Source organism: Hordeum vulgare, chromosome 2H (assembly GCF_904849725.1).
Source record: "Hordeum vulgare subsp. vulgare chromosome 2H, MorexV3_pseudomolecules_assembly, whole genome shotgun sequence".
Lineage (NCBI taxonomy): Eukaryota > Viridiplantae > Streptophyta > Magnoliopsida > Poales > Poaceae > Hordeum > Hordeum vulgare.
The window spans coordinates 212,520,691-212,538,477 of NC_058519.1; positions in this window are offsets into that span (position 1 = coordinate 212,520,691).

Sequence of the window (17,787 nt, forward strand, 5' to 3'; positions counted from 1 at the left end):
AACTCGGTTTTAGACAAACTCTGTTTTTGCTTGCATAGTCTGTTTGTTTTGATGATGCGATGGATTATATCACGAGGTATAAGTCATGGAGAAGTTAGAATATAGTACCTTATGCAATAATAAAATATCAACCAATTTATAATAGTAACTAAAGTATTTGACATGTTTATTGTACTAACAAATCTCGTGAAGTTTCTGTTGAGTTTTGTGTGCTGAAGTTTTCAAGTTTTGGGTGTTATCCCGATGGACAGAGGAATAAGAAGTGGCAAGTGCCTAAGCTTAGGGATTCCCAAGGCACCCCAAGGTAATATTCTAGCGAGCCTCAAGCGTCTAAGCTTGGGAATGCCCCAGAAGGCATTGCCTCTTTTGTCTCAATCCATCGGTATGTCACTTGGAGCTATATTTTTATTCATCACACGATATGAGCTTTGCTTGGAGCGTCGTTTGCTTTAGTTTGCTCTATGTTTTTAGTTCCCCACAATTATTGTTTTATCGACACACCTATTTGAGAGATATACACTATCACCATGTTTATTAGAATACTCTATGTGCTTCACTTATATCTTTTGAGCTTGGCAGTTGCTCTAGTACTTCACTTATATCTTTTAGAGCAAGATGGCGTATAGATTGTATGGAAATATTTGCACTATCGTTCTTCACTTATATTTGTTTGAAAGATAATAAATAGTCACAATAATTTGCAAGGGTTATAATACTAGTCCAAAAATAATAGGTATTCAATGAGTGCATAATTAAAATCGCATGTATCACATAAAAGAGAAGTCATCGTTAATGATATTAATGTGGTAATGTGAAAGAGCATGAGTGCATGATCATTGGTTAACAAGAGTATCGTGAATAAGAGGTTGTTAAATTGTTGTTTATCCCAATATTTTTATAGCATGGTTATTATGTGTGAGCATACTTATTCCTCGTTGAAATCCAAGTGTTGTTTAGGTCGGGGACGTGCGATGGTTAACTCCTACCAACCTCCTCCCTAGGGGCATGCGAGTAGTGCTTTTCTTCGAGAGAGCTAATAAAATCTTGCAATAAGTATATGAGTTCTTTATGACTAATTTGAATCCATGGATATACACACTCTCACCCCTACATAGTTGCTAGCCTTTTTTGTACCGTGCATTGCCCATTCTCACCTCGAGGATCGGTGCAACTTTCACGAGTGCATCCAGACCCCGTGAGATGATACACTCTGTTGCACATAAGACTCATTATATCTTCCTCGAAACATCCACCATACCTACCTTGGCATTTACATAGTCATTCCAAGATATATTGCCATGCAACTTCCACCGTCACATCATACAACTTATACTTCCACTGTCATATATATTACTTTGCATGCTCAAATAAGCTCACATAGTATTTGTGGAAAATCCACCGTTCATCATATTTTATACATGTTACATTTGATCATTGCCCATCCTAGTACACTACAAGTGGCATTCATATAGAGTCATATCATCCTATCAGTTTCTCATGTTTACTTGTAAGTAAATAAAAGTTGATCATCATTATTTAGGGCGCTGTCTTAGTGACGACAGGATGATGCAGACATTGATTACCCCACAAGTTGGGAAGAGACTCCGAATGAAAAAAAGAAAATAAATAAATAATGAGAGAAAATACAGAAGGGACAGTGCTACTACCTCTTATTCCAAAGTTGTGCCTCAAAGTGGCATCATGTTCTTCATATAGAGAGTCTCCTGTTTTGTCACTCCCACATGCTAGTGGGAATTTTTCATTATAGAACTTGGCTTGTATACTCTATTGACGGGCTTCCTCAAATGCCTCGGGTCTTCATGAGCAAGCAAGTTAGATGCACGCCCACTTAGATTCAATCCAGCTTTCATACACTTATAATTCTAGTGGATCTATTGCATGGCAATCCCTACTCCTCGCATTGATATCTATTGATGGGTATCTCCATAGCCCATTGATAAGGCTAGTTGATGCAAGACTTTCTTCTTCACTTTCACCCCTTTGAAACCTACCACCGTATTCTTTTCCACCTTTATGCTATATCCATAGTTCACGCTCATATATTGCGTAAGTAATAAAAAGTTGAAGCGCGTTAAAAAGTACGATCCAATTGCCTGACTTGACACAGTGGTGCTTGACATTTCTATTTATGTGGTGAGGACGGAGCCGTGCTATGCTAATATGATACAGGAATAGGGGCTGAATATTCTTTAAGGATCGTGTGCTTTGAAACTTGATGATTATGTTGCTTATATTTATAAGTACTAATATGTGGATGTTTGTTAATTCATCGTTTCTCAATGATCAAACCTGCAATAGATTACATGTTGGGTAGTATGTCACATCAAAAATTCTATTTTATCATTTACCTACTCGAGGACGAGCAGGAATTAAGCTTGGGTATGTTGATAATTCTCCAATGTATCTATAATTTTTGATTGTTCCATGCTATTATATAATCATTCTAGAATAATTTTTGGGTTTTTATTTAACAATTAATATTATTTTTTGAGCACTAACCTATTAACCCAGTCCCCAGTGCGAGTTGTTGTTTTCTGCATGTTTTTGGCTTTTCAGGTTTATAGTACCAAATGAAGTCCAATTATCCCAAAACTTTAGTATGATTTTTTAGACTAAAAGAAGACATGGAAGCTTTGGGAGGAGACCGGAGGCCTCATGAGGGAGGCACGAGCCAATAGGGCGTGCCCAGGGGGGTAGGTCGTGCCGTGTTGCCTCGTGCCGCCCTAGGGCACCTCCCGGTGCCCCTCTATACCCTATAAATTCTCATTAATCCCAAAAACTCTAGGGAGCCACCTGAAACACTTTTTTCGCTGACGCAAGTCTTTGTTCCGCCCTGTGCCCATCTCGAGCCATGTTCCAGCACCCTGCAAGATGGGGAATCGATCATGGAGGGCCTCTAAATCAACCTTGTTGCTCAAATAGTGATGTGTGAGTAGTTCACCATATACCTACAGGTTCGTAGTTAGTACCTAGATGGCTATCTCTCTCTCTTGATCTTCAATACAATGATCATTGCATATTCGCTTTGATATATCCCATGTAATTATTTTGTGTGGTGCGTTTGTTGGGATCCGATGAATTGTGGTTTTATGTTCGGATTTTTCATGAAAAATATTTGAGTCTTGTTTGAAATATATTATGATTATTATGTGCATGATCATCATAGCTTCGTAAATCTCTCCGATCTATTGATTTTATTTGGCCAACTAGATTGATCTTTCTTCAGTGAGAGGGTGCATTGTAGCGGGTTCAATCTGATGGGTTTCTATATCCCGGTGTCAGAACGGGATAAGATAAGTCTTTGTATTTTTGCCACTAAGGATATAACGATGAGCTTAGTTCATATTTACTGAATTCTCTCTGTCTACATCATGTCATTGTTCTCCAAGCATTACTCTGGTTTGGTTAATACTTTAGATGAATGCTGGATAGCGGTCGATGGGTGGAGTAATAGTAATAGGTGCAGGCCGGACTCAGACTATTTTCTTATGGACGTTATGCCTATATACACATGATAATTGCCATGAATGTCACATAACTATGGGCTTTTCTATCAATTCTCAATAGTAATTTGTTTACCCACCGTATGCTTACTTTCATGAGAGATGCCACTAGGTAAAACTATGGCCCCTAGGTCTATTCACTTATAAGTTTACAAATGCTATAATACATTGCTGCCATTTATTCATTTTCTATTTGTTTTGCAATTTACAATTATCTACTACCAACCACATTACTTACAAGCTTGCAAATAACGAGTCCAAGTTGATTGACAACCCTCTTGCCCGTGTTGGGCGCAAGTGTTTGCTCTTTCGGGTGTAGTAGCTAAAGACGGGGGTTGGTTGTTACTCCTATTGGTTCGACAAACCTTGGTTCTCTAGTGAGGGAAGTACTTACCTATATTGTGTTGCATCACCCGTTCCTCTTCACGGAAAACCCAACGCATATCACAAGTATCACTCATGTCCTATAAATACCCCCTACCTCGCTCTGTAGAAGTACCAAGGTCGCATCGCCCCTTGCCGCATGGCCTCTTTGTCGCGAGCTCACCATTGCCGCACTGTCCGTAACCCTAGACACTCGATTCCGACCACCACAATCGCCGCCACAACTAACCGTTGTTACCACTCCTTTCACCGTCAACTTGCACACCCGTTGGACATCTCCAATGAGCCCAAGGCCCTATGCAGCCACGAGTTCAATGGAGACCAAAGCTTGGCGCCATCGTCATCGTTGCTCCGGTGAGCTCCGTCGTTGATACGTCTACAATGTATCTATAATTTTTGATTGTTCCATGCTGATATATTATCATTCTAGAATACTTTTTCGGGGTTTATTTACCAATTTATATTATTTTTAGCACTAACCTATTGAACCAGTGTCGAGTGCAAGTTGTTGTTTTCTACGTGATTTTCACTTTTCAGGTTTCCATACCAAACAAAGTTCAGTTGTCCTGAAACTTTTTGGTGATCTTTTCTCAACCAAGAGAATACCAACGAGCATCGGAAGATGGCTCGAGGCCACACGAGGAGCCCACAAGCTAACATGGCGCGACCTGTGGGGAGCCCTGATGGCTTGTGCCCCCCTCGTGGCCCTCCCGACTCCGTTCTCTGGCTTATAAATTCTCATCTACCCTAAAAACATAGCACGGAGTCCAAAACACTTTTTATGCCACTGCAAGTCTGTGTTCCGATAGGAGGCCATTTGGAGCTCCGTTTCGGCACCGTGTCAGAGGGGGATCGATCACGAAGGGCCTCCTCATAAACCTTGCTGCCATCACGATGATGTGTGAGTATTTCACCATAGAACTACGGGTCCATAACCATTACCTAGATGGCAATATCTCTCTCTCTCTCTTTGATCTTCAATACAATGATCACCGCATATTCGCTTTGAACCATATGATGTAATTCCTTTTGTGCGGTGTGTTTGTTAGGATTCGATGAATTGTAGGTTTATGTTGAGATTATTCATGATAAATATTTGAGTCTACTATGAATACTTATATGATTCTTATGTGCACGATTACGATAGCTTCGTAATTCTCTCCAATCTATTGAAATAGTTTGGCCAACTAGATCGACATTTCTTCGGTGAGAGAGGTGCGTTGTGGTAGGTTCAACCTGGCAAATTTCTATATCCCAGTGACAGAAAGGGACAAGATGCGTCTTTCTGTTGCTGCTACTAAGGATAAAACGACGGGGTTTATTCATATTGCTTGAGTTCACATTATCTACATCATGTCATCGTTCTCCACGCGTTACTCTGTTTTACTTAATACTCTAGATGCATGTTGGATAGAGGTCGATGAGTGGAGTAACAGTAATAGGTGCAGGCAGGAGTCAGCCTATTTATTTATGTACGTGATGCCTCTATACACATGATCATTGCCGTGGATATCGCATAACTATCCATTTTTCTGTCAATTGCCCAACACTAATTGTTTACCCACCGTATGCTATTTTTCATGAGAGATGCCATGAGGGAAAAATATGGCCCCAGGGTCTATTCACAACATATTGATAAAACCTTTGATACCTTGTTCCCATTTACTTGTTTTTAATTTGTCTTGTTATCTACAATTATCAACACACCTCACTTGCTTGCAAATAACAAGACAAGAGGATTAACAACCCTCTTGCCCCCGTTGGGTACAAGTTGTTTGTTCTATTTTGTGTAGCCACTGAAGACGGTTGTGGTTGATATTCCTATTGGTTCGATAAACCTTGGTTTCAAAACTGAGGAAAATAGTTACCCACATTATGCTGCGATAACCCGTTTCTCTTCACTAAAAAGCGAACGCATATCACAAGTCTAAGTCGTCCATTTGGTCGGGCGCCATCTATGAATGCATCTCCATGCTCCTGTTGATCATCCTAACCATTTTGTCCCCTTGATTTTCCCAAGTTCTTGCATGAGTCGACGTCAAGTCACCCGCAACTTTGGCAAGCCTCCCCGTCCTCGTCTTTGTCACCCCCGAGACCAACCGACGCCACCACTGTCTTTGTTGTCGTCTGTCGAGTCTACTCGTACCCCTCATGAAGCCTAGGACCCGCTCAAACACCAATAACCTCCACGGTCGAATGTCGCATTGTGCGCTTGTGTTTTCTGGCGACTCGTCGGCGAGGATCTGCGGTGAGCTCACACCATAGCCCCTCCGTTCATTTTCGATCATTAGATCTAGATCAGACCCCCACGTTAGATCACTTAAACAAACCTGTACATACCAATGAGAAGGTGTCATGTAGAAAACATTAAACAGAAGAAATTCATTAATTAAAAATAAAACGCTCTTTTGGCAGAAAAGCCCCTCGAGTTTAAAACTATCATAGCTAATTATCTAAAGGGCCGAATTTAATGATTCTTTTTGCACAAGAAACCTTACGAAATTTTATTTCAAAACAAATTTACAAAATAATAATCAAATTTGAACTTTTCAAATTTTAAATCCAAACAATATAATTTAAATACTCAATGGGGCACAACTTTTAATAAACAAATCCAAATTAGGTGGTTTTTTTGCATTTTTGAACTTGTAAATTGTAGTTTAATTTAATCTATTGATAGATAAAATATAAAAATTTATAAAATAATTCTAAACAGAAACATAGACAATCTGGTTTCAAATTTATATGAATTCAATTAATCAAATAAAAATTATAAATAAGTTAAAATCAATTCAAATAAATACTAGACTCTGTTGTGTCATGTTAAGATAGAGAATAAACTATTTTAATATTTTTGAATCATCGATTGAAATAAATGAATTTAATGATAAACCCTAATTATTATTATTTTTAAATTATATTAATTAATAGTTTATTCAAACTAACTAATTGAACTTCAAATCTAAAAGTCAAACCTAGGTCAAATAAATTTAAATGAATTCTTATAGTGTGAGTCAAATCCGAAATCAAAACTCAGTTTGATTAAAACAAGTCAAATCCAAACTTCAATTTGCTTTGACTAATGAGGCCTAATCCATTTAGAATTCAAATAACAAACTAGGATTGATATTTATTTAGTTAAACATAATATCGTGCTTTAACTAATCTAACCTATTGGGACTGAACCTAGTTAGTTAAACCAAATTGAATGTTGTGATGAAAATAAATACGAACCAACCTTAAACTTAATTTGAAAGATTAAATTGAATAGAAGTCAAATCAAACAATCAAACACTTATGTTGTGAGTTTTGTGCTTTTGCATTCATGCATGTTTTCCATTTGCATGAATTGATTGCTTCTGATTGCTATGTGTTATTTTTATATCAACGTTAGATTACAAGGAGTGCAACCCGTCTGACTGTGAGCAATGTACTAGTGACATTAACAACCAAGGAAAGTTTGAATTTGATAATGCCACCCAATATTTTATTTGCATTGTAGTTTTGCCATGATAGGTGTGTGAGTTAGTATGCTAAATTCTGTACAACCCACTAGTTGAAAGCTTAGGTCCCAACTTACACTTACCTTGTAAATGTTGAGTAGATGCTTAGTTAATATAATGTGGATTGAGAAACATCAATTATTATTCCATCAGACAACCTCATGGTTGACTACTTAACTATAAATTATTTAATAAATCGATTTAAGTGGATTGACTTTGATTGGGTCATCACAGTGCAATTTTTGATGGGAAATGCCACTCAAGTTCAAATACACTACATCATTAGTCTTCGTAGAACAACACCGTGCGCCCCTTCACCCACACCCTTGCCATATACGCCATCCACCTCTCAAGCATCACCCATCGCCAAAGTCATCGTGTGCATCCCCGATCGCAGCACCCCCACCCCCAGCATGACGGCGCTCGCAGAACATGTCATCGTTGGTTGAAGCATCGGCGAGCGTAGCTTGAATCTCATTGTATGGTCCGCTTGAGTTCGTCGTCTCAAATCAAACATGTGTTTTCTTTGCAGCATGTGGGTTCAAACCGTAATGTGCACCATCGGCTCGCCTCTGCTGCTTTAAGCATTCTTTATCGTAGGTTGAAGATTTGTCTGTTGACGTATGCAACTTTGTCTGTTACGCTATGGCCAATTGAAGCTTTTTCCATCGTTGGTTGAAGATTTTTCTATCAATGATTGAAGCTTTGTCGGTTGCGCAGTGGCAGGTTGAGGCTTTCTCCGTTTGTCGGTTGCAATGCAACACTAGTACGCTGAGGTTCCAGCATCGCCTTCATCCTTCAGGCGCCATTGCTCGTTGCTGGTCGCAACACAAGTCTTCAGTCCTAGTAGATCGAGTCTCTAGAAGTAGCAACTCATGTCTATGGTTGCAACATCCCATCCACTGGTTTGAGGACATGGCGGCTGCGGTTTTGATATGCCGCCAGCCGATTCCAACAAGCAACAACCACAATTGTAGTGTGTTGGTGCACACCGTCACACGTTCCCAAATGGACGAACCCAAATGGAAGTCGGGTTCATTCGCTTTTCGTGCGTTTTGGGGTGGCAATGGGGCCGGGTCCACCCAAATTTCTGGATGCATCGGCCGTGCGCCCAACACATGGCCCCATTTCGGCCGCATATCGTCCCGTCGAGATCAACAAGCATAGCAAATAGTTGAAAGCAAACATAGCAAATAGTTCCACATCCAAAATAGTCAAAATAAACACAATATCAAATAGTCTTACAACCCAATTGAAATTTGTTTGCATTAAAAGAAATTAAACCGATAGATCTACTGGTTACCAATGTGAGTCCACATGTGCTCAACCAAGTCATCCTCAAGCTGGATGTGAGCATGCCAATCACAGAGTCCACGATGAAAATGGACAAATTTTTCAAAGGTTGCAAGAGGTGGTTGCTTAATCTCAACATTGTCACCCTGGAAATCAAACCCTTGGTCATAGATGCTATCATCCCAATCGTCCTCTATGATTATATTTTGCATGATCACATAATCACTCATCACCTTCCAAAGCTTCTTAGTGCTCAATGTCAATGTAGGGTTTCGAACGATACCCCCTCGAGACTGATAACCCACAAGTATAGGGGATCAATTGTAGCCTTTCTCGATAAGTAAGAGTGTCGAACCCAACGAGGAGCTAAAGGCAGAACAAATAATCCCTCAAGTTCTATCGACCGTCGATACAACTCTACGCACGCTTGACGTTTGCTTTACCTAAAACAAGTATGGAACTATTTTGCAAGAATAAAACTACGAGTACTTTGTGAGAATAAAACTACGAATAAAATGCAAGGTAATAAAAGTGGATAGCTTTTATCAACAAGAAAGTCATTTGTCCCTAGGCAATTGATAACAACTACCGGTAATCATTCTTGCAATTTTATATGAGGGAGAGGCATGAGCTAACATACTTTCTCTGCTTGGATCATATGCACTTATGATTGGAACTCTAGCAAGCATATGCAACTACTATGGATCATTAAGGTCGTGAAACCCAACCATAGCATTAAGTATCAAGTCCTCTTTACTCCCACACGCCATAACCCACTTATCCACGTTTAGGCTGTTGTCACCCCCGCAACACCGACAATAAGCAAACCATGAACATATCGTAACACCCTACAGCGGGGGGGGGGGGCTCACATTTGCGTGACACGGAGGGCACTCTAGGATAGCACCATAAATAAAATATACAATCATACCAACCAAGATCACGATTAACCCATAGGACAAAACGGATCTACTCAAACATCATAGGAGAGCCAAATATCATTGGGAAATAATATATGGAGTTGAGAACAATGTTTAAGTAGAGATTACAGTGTGGAGAAGGGGTGTTACACTGCTGCATAGAGGGGGAGAAAGTTGGTGTTGATGGTAGCAAGGTTGTTGATGTAGATCGCCGTCACCATTCTAGCCCCGACGGCACTCCGGCGCCACCAGGAAAGAGAGGGGGAGAGCCCCCCTCCTTCTTCTCCTTCCTTGTCCTCCCCCTAGATCGGAGGAGAGTTCCCCCTCTGGTCCATGGCCTCCATGGTGGCGGACGGGCAGGAGCCCCTCCGAGATTGGATCTCCCTCTCTGTTCTCTTCTATTTCACGCTTTTTCTCCATCCCAGATTCTGCCGTTTCACTGTTTCTTATATTCCTGGAGATCTCTAACTCTCATTGGGCTAAAAATTTAACAAGATTTTTATCCAAAAATTAGCTTTCTTGCGGCGAAAGAAGGGCACCAACCACTTTACAGGGTGACCACAAGACACCCGGGCGCGCCCTACCCCCGAGGTCCCGCCCCTATGGCTTGTGGGCCCCTCGAGCACTGCCTTCTATTGATTCTACTTACCAAAATTCACATATATTGCAAAATAATTCTACTTCAAATTTTATCACGTTTGGACTTCGTTTATTGATTTTCTATGATACAAAAACATGCAAAAAACAGGAACTGGCACTGGGCACTAGATCAATAGGTTAGTCGCATAAATCATATAAAAAGTTGCCAAAAGTATGTGAAAGTTGTATAATATTGGCATGAAACAATCAAAAATTATAGATACGACGGAGACGTATTAACATCCCCAAGCTTAATTCCTGCTCGTCCTCGAGTAGGTAAATGATGAAAAAAAATAATTTTTGATGTGGAATGCTACCTAGCATAAACTTGATCATATATCTAATCATGGCATGAATATTTAGACATAAGTGATTCAAAGCAATAGTCTATAATTTGATATAAAGACATCAATTCTCACGCATCCCAATAAACAATCATGTCTTTCAAAATATCAATGCTAAAGAAAGCTATCCCTACAAAGTCATATAATCTTGTCATGCTCTGTCTTCTTAACACGAAGTATAAATCATGTACTATCCCGGTGCGAGCCAAGAAATTGGCTGATACTTTTTAACGCACTTCAACTTTTTCAACCCTCATGCAATACATGAGCGCAACCATGGATATAGCACTACAGGTGGAATAGAGTATGATGATAGGGGTAAATATAGAGAAGACAAAAAAGTAAGAAAGTGTCACATTGACGCGGCTAACCAACGGGCTATGGAGATGCCCATCAATTGATATCAATGTGAGGAGTAGGGATTGCCATGCAAAGAATGCACTAAGAGCTATAAGTGTATGAAAACTAAGTGGGTGTGCATCTAATCCTACAATGAAAAATTCCCACTAGTATATGAAAGTGACAACATAGGAGACTCTCCATATGAAAAACATGGTGCTACTTTGAAGCACAAGTGTGGAACTAGCTTGCCCCTTCTCTCTTTTTCTTTTTTTTTCTTTTTTTACTTTCTTTTCTTTCTTTCTTTTTTTAATTTTTTTTTCTCTCATTGTCCGGAGTCTCATCCCGACTTGTGGGGGAATCATAGTATCCATCATCCTTTCCTCATTGGGACATACTCTAATAATGAATAATGATGATCATCACACTTCTATTTACTTATAACTCAAAAGAAATAAAAATTACAACTCGATACCTAGAACAAAATATGACTCTACATGAATGCCTTTGGCAGTGTACCAGGATGTGCAATGATCTAGCGTAACATGTATAAAAATGATGCACGGTGGCTGAGCCACAACTACTATGTAAGCTATATGATCATGCAAAGAAATACGACAATGAATGCTCAAGTCAAACGGAGGAAGTGGAAATTGCATGGCAATATATCTCGGAATGGCTATGGAAAGGCCATAATAGGTAGATATGATGGTTGTTTCGAGGAAGATATAATAAGGCTTATGTGTGATAGAGCATATCATATCACGGGGTTTGGATGTGTCGGCGAGGTTTGCACCACGTCTTGAGGTGAGAAAGGTCAATGCACGGTGCCGTAGAGGCTAGCAAATTGCGAAAAGGTAAGAGTGCATACAATCCATGGACTCACATTAGTCATAAAGAACTCATATACTTATTGCAAACGTTTATTATTCCTTGAAGAAACGTACTACTACGATGCCCCTAGGGGGAGGTTGGTAGAAGTTAACCATCGTGCGCCCCCGGCCATCACACAAAGATAGACAATCAAGGATAAATTGTGCTCCAACTTCCCGGCATAACGAGAGACTATACGTGCATGCTTTGGGAATCACAAACCTTAACACCAATATTCTTACTAACCACAACCGTTTACTAGTACCTCCCACATATTCTATCTCTATATCGCAAAAGTATTGCAAGGAATCAAACATATCATATTGAGTGATACATAAGTTTTATGTAGGATTTTATGACTAACCATGCAAATGACCAATTCCCGTTGACTCTCTAAATAGATATAAGTGAAGCATGAGAGTTTAATTATTTCTACAAAATATCATGCTCTAATAAGTATAAGTAAAGCAATAGAGCATTCTACAAACAACGGTTTTCTATGTGAAGAGAAACAGGCAATCCAAACTTCAAATGATATAAGTGAGTCCCATGAAGCATTCTATAAAGCCATACTCAAAAGATATAAGTGAAGTGCAATGAGCATTCTATAAATCAACCATGGACTATCTCATACCAGAATGGTGCATAAAATAAAATAAATGAAAACTAAATGCAAAATAAGCTCCAAGATTTGCACATAACACATGAACGAAGCAAAGACGAAAACATACCGATACTTGTTAAAGAAAGATGGGATGCCTTCCGGGGCATCCCCAATCTTAGACGCTTGAGTCTCCTTGAATATTTACTTGGGGTGCCTTGGGAATCCCCAATCTTGAGATCTTGCCTCTCCTCCTTCTCCTCATATCGAGACTTCCTCGATCTTTGATCACTTCATCCACACAAAACTCAACAGAAAGCTCGGTATCATCTGTTAGTATAATAAAGCAAATCACTACTCTAAGTATTGTTGCAAACCAATTCATATTATTTTTGCATTGTAGCTACTGTAATATAAATTTTCCATGGCTCATACCACCGATAAAAATCGATAGTTTCATCAAAACAAGCAAAACAATGCATCAAAAACAGAATTTGTCTTAAACAGGACAGTCTGTAGAAATATTTACATCTACCATACTTGTGGTACTCCAAAAATTCTGAAACATTAGGAATAAATAAAAAAATTGTATATAAAGACTGCGCAAAAAGTTTCATAACCTTTTTATGTTCCAGTAAAAAAGGAAAATTCACGCGCTACAGCCAAAGTTTTTGTTTCTTCAGCGCACATACCAACAAGCAATCTACCCATCCTAAAGGCAAATCTTGGCACATTATTTTTATAATACAATTGATTTGTAAAAGGGGATAATTATGTTTGTTAGAATCTTCATGAAAAATTCTACATTGTTTTCTTGAGCATGAACACAAGTGTTCAAGGTCGACCCTCACTTCACCAATGCATCACCTTTCAATCGCTTCTATTTTTGTGAAGTTTTAAGTTCCCCCCTATATTTTTTTTATTTTAAACTTTATAAAAAGCAATCAACAGATTTAAATGACTCTCTAAAACTTCCGAGTTGTCTCCCTGGCAGCGCTTTCTTTAAAGCCATTAAGCTAGGCATAAAGTGCTCAAGTAATGGATCCACCCGGATCCCAAGGTATATCAAAGCCAATTTTAATTAGCAATGATTTGAAATTTAGTAGTGAGAAAAAAGCAACATGTATCAAGCAATGATGAAGTCTAACTCTCTTCCTATGCATCGACATATCACACAAGAACAATTCATGCACATCAAGTAAAGGCCAATACATAGCATAAGCAGTTCCTTGCAATTTTATCGTGTTGGAAACATAGAGAGGAGGAGATGTAGTTTCTCTGTCGTAATAATTGCAAGTAGGGGCATCAGGCACATGCATATTATATTCATCAAAATCATCATGTGTAGTGGTAAAAGACAACCCATTAGTATAATCCTTAACAAGTGCAAACTTCTCCGATATAGTGTAGTTTGGCGAATTCAAAAAGATAATAGGACTATCATGCATGGGTGCAATAGCAACAATTTCATTCTTAATATAAGGAACAATAGCAAGTTCATATCCAATAGAATAATTCATATTGGCATCTTGGCCACAAGCATAGCAAGGATCATCAAAAAGGGATATTTCAAACGAATCAACGGGATCATAGCAATTATCATAGCATTCATCCTTCAGTAAGAACGAAGGGATGTTAAACAATGTATGAGTTGAAGAGTTACTCTCATTAGAAGGTGGGCATGGGTGATCAATACTCTCTTCCTCCTTTTGTTCTTCGCTCTCCTCATCATCTTTTTCATCCAATGAGCTCACAGTTTCATCAATTCCTTCTTCCATAGACTCCTGCAAAATATTAGTCTCTTCTTGGACAGCGGAGACTTTCTCAATAGAAGCATCAATATTGGAATTGTATTTTTAATTATCATAGCAATATTTAAGAATAGCATAATTATCAGGTCTATAAATTGAATCATCAAAATCTTCAAACTTTCCAAACAAAAGATTCAATTTCATAAGCACTCTTAAAAGCAACAAATTCTTCTATTCGTTCCACATCATAGTAATCATATATACCATTAGCGTAAGAATCCAAGGTTTCATTATCATTAAATTTGCATGAAAAGGGAAGGTATGGAGCATTCATCCTAGAACAACAAGTAAAATCATATCTCTGGCATAAATTCCAAGCATAGCAACGCAACATATCAATTTGATCCCATAACAGTTTCCCTTTTGTGTCAAGCGATAATCCCTAAAGTATTCACGTTGATCCAACGTGTCTCCCATATTAATGTTGAATGGGGTTTTCTAAGGTTTTAGGAGGTTCCCCATCTCCATGAGTATCAAGTACCACTATTTTTTTTGGTGTTTCGTGTTCCATATCCATTACTAAATATAGAGAACAACTTAGAATGGGAAATAAAAACTACTTAGTGATAAAGCAAACAAACACACACGAGAATATTGACCCCACGCTATTGCTCCCCGGGAACGGTGCCAGAAAAAGGTCTTGATAACCCACAAGTATAGAGGATCAATTGTACCCTTTCTCGATAAGTAAGAGTGTCGAACCCAACGAGGAGCTAAAGGCAGAACAAATATTCCCTCAAGTTCTATCGACCGCCGATACAACTATATGCACGCTTGACGTTTGCTTTACCTAAAAGAAGTATGAAAATATTTTGCAAGAATAAAACTACAAGTACTTTGCAAGAATAAAACTACGAATAAAATGCAAGGTAATAAAAGTGGACAACTTTTGTCAACAAGAAAGTCATTTGTCCCTAGGCAATCGATAACAAGTACCGGTAATCATTGTTGCAATTTTATATGAGGGAGAGGCATGAGCTAACATACTTTCTTTGCTTGGATCATATGCACTTATGATTGGAACTCTAGCAAGCATCCGCAACTACTAAAGATCATTAAGGTCGTGAAACCCAACCATAGCATTAAGTATCAAGTCCTCTTTACTCCCATACGCCATAACCCACTTATCCGCGTTTAGGCTACTGTCACGCTTGCGACACCGACAATAAGCAAATCATGAACATATTGCAACACCCTACAGCGGGGCCCCCTCATGTTTGCACAATACAGAGGGCACCGTAGGACAACACCATAAATAAAATATACAATCATACCAACCAAGATCATGATTAACCCATAGGACAAAACGGATCTACTCCAACATCATAGGAGAGCCAAATATCATTGGGAAATAATGTATGGAGTTGAGCACCATGTTTAAGTAGAGATTACAGCGGGGAGAAGGGGTGTTACACCGCTGCATAGAGGGGGAGAAAGTTGGTGGTGACGGTAGCAAGGTTGTTGATGTAGATCGTCGTCACGATCCTAGCCCCGGCGGCACTCCGACTCCACCAGGAGAGAGGGGGAGGAGAGAGTCCCCCTCCTTCTTCTCCTTCCTTGGCATCCCCCTAGATGGGAGGAGAGTTCCCCCTCTAGTCGATGGCCTCCATGGCGGCGGAGGGGCGGGAGCCCCTCCGAAATTGGATCTCCCTCTTTGTTCTCTTCTATTTCACTCTTTTTCTTCGTCCCTGATTCTCGTGTTTCACCGTTTCTTATATTACCGGAGATCCGTAACTCTCATTGGGCTAAAAATTAACACAATTTTTATTCATAAATTAGCTTTCTTGCGGCGAAAGAAGGGCACCAACCGCCTTACAGGGTGACCATAAGACACCCGGGTGCCGCCTACCCCCCAGGTCGCACCCCTATGGCTTGTGGGCCCCTCGGGCACCGCCTTCTATTGATTACACTTCCCAAAATTCACATATATTCCGAAATAATTCTCCATAAATTTTTATCACGTTTGGACTTCGTTTGGTATGGATTTTCTGCGATACAAAAAACTTGCAAGAAAACAGGAACTGGCACTGGGCACTAGATCAATAGGTTAGTCGCATAAATCATATAAAAAGTTCCCAAAAGTATGTGAAAGTTGTATAATATTGGCATGAAACAAACCAAAATTATAGATACGATGGAGATGTATCAGAGACCGAAGCACACCGAAAGCACACTCCACATCCTTCCTAGCACTATCCTGCATTTGGGAAAACCTCTGTCTCTTCTCTGCTTGCTGATTGGGTATGGTCTTCATAAAAGTGGGGTCACTGAGGATAGATACCATCAGCTAGGTAATATCCCTTGTTGTATTGGTGGCCATTGACCTCAAAGTTGACCTCCGAGGAGTGTCCTTTTGCAAGCCTTGCAAACACTTGAGAATGCTGAAGAACACTGGTATCATTGTGAGTACGAGTCATGCCAAAGAAAGAATGTCGTATCCATAGATAGTGTGAAGCCACCGCTTCAAGTATGACAGTGGCACCTTTCACATGCCCCTTGTACTACCCCTGCCAAGCAAATGGACAGTTTTTCCACTTCCAGTGCATAGAACTGATAATACCAAGCATGCTCGGAAAGCGCCTCTCGGCATCCATTGGCAAAAACTCTTTGTATCAGCGGTAGTTGGCTCTCTCTCAGGTACTCAAGGACGAACATTGTCACCACGACCTTGCAGAAACTATACATTGAGAAGAGACATGTGGACTCACTCATACGCACATACTCATCCACCAGATCACGGGAATTCCATATGCAAGCATGCAAATAGACGTAGTACATTTCTGGTAAGAAGAGAAGCCAAGCTTGCCAAGGGCATCCTCCTTGTACCGAAAGTATGGATCATATGCTACCACTCCCTCCCGAATACGATTGAACACATGTCTCGCCATAGGGAAGCGGTGACAAAATTTATGTGGTTTGAAAAGTGTGTTATTCTCAAAGCAATCGACATAGAGAAGGGTGTGGCCTCTATCCCTATTGCGGCTCAAGGCGAGAGCATGGCCAATGATTGATCCCCTGAATCGAGGTCGCTTCATACTAATGTGGTCCTGGATGACCAATGCAGCGGCCACAAGCTCATCATCATCTGAGGACGAATCATCCGTTGAACAAATGAAGATATGAAAGAAAAATTCATTGCCGCTATCCATGATACCTTGTGGGTAAATTGTCGAACACCTTGCGGCCATCGTGGGTACGCGGCTGAAAAGATAAAATCAAGGAGGCCGCAAGTTGTTGTGGTCGACGGCGGGTGTTGACGATCATAGCTTCTCTCCCACTGACGGCAAGGAACCACGAACACCGACAAAAAGCTCTATCAAAATGCAGACTTGGGTCGGCTATGTCATGGCATGGTTGTGGGATGGACGGCATTGATGGAAGGCGGTGCGACCGATGACGGGGTTGCGGCGGTGGGCGAAGGGTGGAGAGCGGAGGGGGAGGCCACGAGAAGAGGAATATAGTTGTGTCCCCGACGGACGAGCGAGAGGAAGCACAAGGGTGTGTGTCCCACCCGTCCACGCGTGACGTGGCACAAAATTGATCGAAAATGGATCGA